Source organism: Triticum dicoccoides, chromosome 5B (assembly GCF_002162155.2).
Source record: "Triticum dicoccoides isolate Atlit2015 ecotype Zavitan chromosome 5B, WEW_v2.0, whole genome shotgun sequence".
In the NCBI taxonomy this organism is placed as follows: Eukaryota; Viridiplantae; Streptophyta; class Magnoliopsida; order Poales; family Poaceae; genus Triticum; species Triticum dicoccoides.
In genome coordinates, this window is record NC_041389.1 from 521,443,872 (window position 1) to 521,447,937 (window position 4,066).

Below are 4,066 nucleotides of genomic sequence, written 5' to 3' on the forward strand. Positions count from 1 at the left end.
ACCCGACACGACCTACTCGACTCAAGTGACAGAGCTACACTGCAAAAGTTAAAACACCCAGTGGGTGAGGGGAAGCAAGGTGCAGACTCATGATAGATGCACATTCAAGGTTCCAAAACGCTCATCCACGGCCATCTTACGAATAATAAAGCAGCAGTTCTCAAGTATCATATGCTAACAGAGCAAAGTTTGAGCTGGAAGCCGGTTGGAGATCAACTTACAATCCCACTTACTTTGACGTTAGCTTGAAGGGCAGAGCTCGCATCATAGGCAGCCTTGCTGGCTTCATATACTACCTTCATTTGGTCCATCATTAGGCCTGCTTGGATCATGGCCTCCTTGGCAGCGCCTATCTAGACCTTCGGGACATGATGAGCAACGAAAAGTGGATTTGGTGGATCAGATGAGGCAGCTAGAGGAGCTGAAGCCTAGGGCTGCATAGTCGGAGCATGGGCTTGAGCAGTCGACGCTGATGGTCGATCAGTTGACACTGGATTAGCAAACGAAACAGAAGTCCGTATGGGATCTTCGGATTGCTGAACGACCTGTTCTAGAGCTGAAGTCGAGTGGGACACTTTGCTGGCAGGTGCTTTCTTGCTCAAAGTCCTGCCCTTTCTCCTTGTGCTCTTTTGTGGCACTTCTTCATCGTCGTCTAGAAGCTCAATAACATCCGGCGGCGCTGCAAAACATTCGACCGCAAAAATATTCAGTCGACCGACAGAACAGTTGACACAGTAAGAACACGGATGTGGAGCTATACCTGCCCCAGAGGTGGCCGTGTCTGCAGTTTCCTTGTCGTCTTGCTGCCTGTCAATGTCCATGGAGGTCCCAGAAGTAGTGGCACTAAAAGCTCCAAAATTCACTCTGTCAAGCAAGTGAATGACTCGACAATAATATAAAAGACAAAGAGAAGAAACATAACACTTACACAGAGGCAACGGGAACGACCACTTTGATTTTGGGCAGAGCCTTCCGGGGCTTCAAGGGCACAACCTTGGGCTGCTTCGCAGCCTTCTCCGACACGGGTCTGGAGTTGAAGTCCGAGTGCGCTTTGGGACTTGCGTGCTTGGCGGAGCTGCTTTGCTGCGCCCACCTGCGGGGTCATGCGATTGCTTAGAATGCCGCTCAGAGCGAGGCGGTGAATTGACTTCTTCACTATTACTAGAGTCTTCGCTGTCCTCTTCACTTTCGTTGTCAGATTGCTAGTCACCACTCCCTACATCGCTATCCGCTCCCTCTTGGAATTGCTCCCTGTTGGGCATCGAATACATCTCGGTATAAATCTGCAAGACATGAGTTAAACAAGCATCAATCGGATTGAAGAACAGTTGCAGATCAGAATACGGAAACACTTGGTAATAAGGACCTGACCTTCTCCGGCTCATGATCGGCATCAAATGGTCGAATCCTCCTGGACCCCCTGGGTTATCCTTGTTCCCAGTAATGGTCCGCAGCCACTGAGCCACCGTCTCCTTGGCAACCTCCTCTCGGTGGATCTGAGCAGTGTCTTCAGTACCCGAGTACATCCACATTGGATGATCACGGGCTTGGAGAGGCTGGATGCGTCGACTAGGGAACACCCCAAACAGATCCATGCCAGTTACACCCTCCCGAACTAATTTTACGACCTGGTCGACTAAAATGGACACCTCGCCTTTTTCCTCTGGGGCCAGTGTCAATGAGGAAGGTTGGCGGACTCGGTCCATGGTGAAAGGGGGAAGACCGGTCGAGTGACCAGGAGTCGGAACATCTTGACAGTAGAACCAGGTCGACTGCCATCCCCTGACTGACCCGAGAAGGGTCATAGGAGAAAAAGTGCTTCTACCCCTCATCTTAATTCCTAAACCCCCACACATTTGGATCACGTGTGTATTTTCGTCAGTCGGATTTTCTTTTTTCACGGTTTGAGAACATCAGGTGAAGATGTGTTTGAATAGACCCCGGTGCGGTTGGCAACCCAAGAAGTTCTCGCACAAAGAGATGAACGCAGCAAGATATGTGGTTGTGTTGGGGGAGAAGTGATGAATCTGGGCCCTGAAAAAGTTCAAGAAATCCCTAAAGAATGGATGCGGGGGAAGGGAAAGACCTCGGTCGACATGGGTGGCGAGGAGGACACGCTCACCCTCGCGTGGCTGGGGCTCACATTCCCCCTCCGACAGCCTCCAAGATCCCGCAACAATCACGCCATCTTTAGCAAGCTTCTCCAAATCTTCTCGCTCGACCATGGAGCGGATCCAGTCCCCCTGGATCCAACCAGGGGGCAGACCGGATCGCAACGACGTCCCCCTAGCCATCTTCTTGCCCTTCGACGTCGTCGCTGCCTTCTTCGAGCGCTCCAAGGCTGCCGTCTTGTCCTTCACCATGGCGGCAGAACACGCACGGGCCAAGCGGAGATGGCGAGAGCAGAGGAGGATGCGGTGGAGAAACAGAGGAGAAAGGGATCGATTGAGGTGCATTGTGCATTGCAGTGGCCCGAGCGCTATTTATGAGGCCACTTCCGAGTGGCTAACGTGTGGGCCCGAGCAATCCTGTCATATCCTGCAACAGTCGCTCACCCGATATGTGGCAAAAAAGGTGGCACGGGGATCGAGGCATCCCTGTCTATTCGCTCTGATTACTACGGCACGCTCCGTCCCGCGCGCTTCTCCAAAATTTCGAATCCTGTGAGATCCGGGAACCGTAGAGCAACCAATCACGCCGAAGATTTCACGCTTTAACTCACTCAATGATTATCAACATAATTCACTCGACGACCTCTGAATCGATCGAGGCGACTGAAACAAGGTTGAAGCTTCAGCATGATTTCCGGACCACTGTGAATTGCCTCCGAAGCATGGAATCAAGTCGGAACCAACTTCAACTTTTCTCCACTCGGACCTCAATCCATTCAGGGGCTAATGACAATGACATGTACCTAGGGTAGGGTCATAGGGCTGACCTAGATGCCCTACCCAAGGACACTACCCTAGAGTCAAGGACATTCAATGTACAACAGAAGATATCGACTGAAACACCTTGGAGTACGATCCACTCGACCAGTGTTCTCACTCGGATATCCCAATTCCACTCGACGGCGATATAATCACTCGACCGTATATAGAACCACTTGGAGTACAGAAGATCTAAAGCCGCCCCAGGATGGCAACGGTCAGGTGTTCACTCCATAGTCTTAAAGATCATTTATAGTCATTCATAGCTAGTGTTATGTGTAACGCCCCTGTCTTAGTCAACATTGAACCCTGTGTAACGGGGACGGTTGGGTCCTGGCGCACTCTATATAAGCCACCCCCTCCTCTGGCACAAGGGTTCGCAACCCCTGTAACTATCACACATAATCCAGTCGACTAGCCTCCGGGCACCGAGACGTAGGGCTTTTACTTCCTCCGAGAAGGGCCTGAACTCGTAAATCCTTCGTCTACAACCTCACGGTAGCTAGGGCCTTGCCTCCTCCTACGTACCCTCTATTCTTACTGTCAAACTTAGTACCACGACAACGGCCACGTGGAGCCCCTTCTGTCCTTGTTCGTAAGCACGCCGGGACTAAAGGTTTTGGGCTTTAGTCCTGACCCTTTAGTCCCGGTTCCAGAACCGGGGCTAAAGGGCCTCTAGAACTGGGACCAATGGGCCATTTTCTACTAGTGAGACCATAACACTCATTTTGGTCACACCGAAATCATTAAACTGATCTAGGTTTTCATATCGGTGCTACTGATTTCCTATAACTGCACGCAATTGCACATTTCGATGCCAACGACAGTACACGGGTATATATATCTTTAGTGAACGTATGTTGAAAATTACTTCAAACACTATGACCTCACACCCCGTTGCTGTTTCCCCCTTGGTCTCCGGATCATCATCGTTGTCTCCTGTGCGCCTTCGTCGCAGGACTCCATCGTCGTCAATGGCAATCTGCCTCGCCGTTGCTGCCGTAGAGGATCTCCACTGAGTTAGGGTGAGATTCGATCTCCTCGTGCCTCTCCTATCCGATTCAATGCACAAGGACAATGCCATATCACTACTAGGGAAAAGCCTAGTAGTAGTGCATATTTGAGATGTAGTAGAG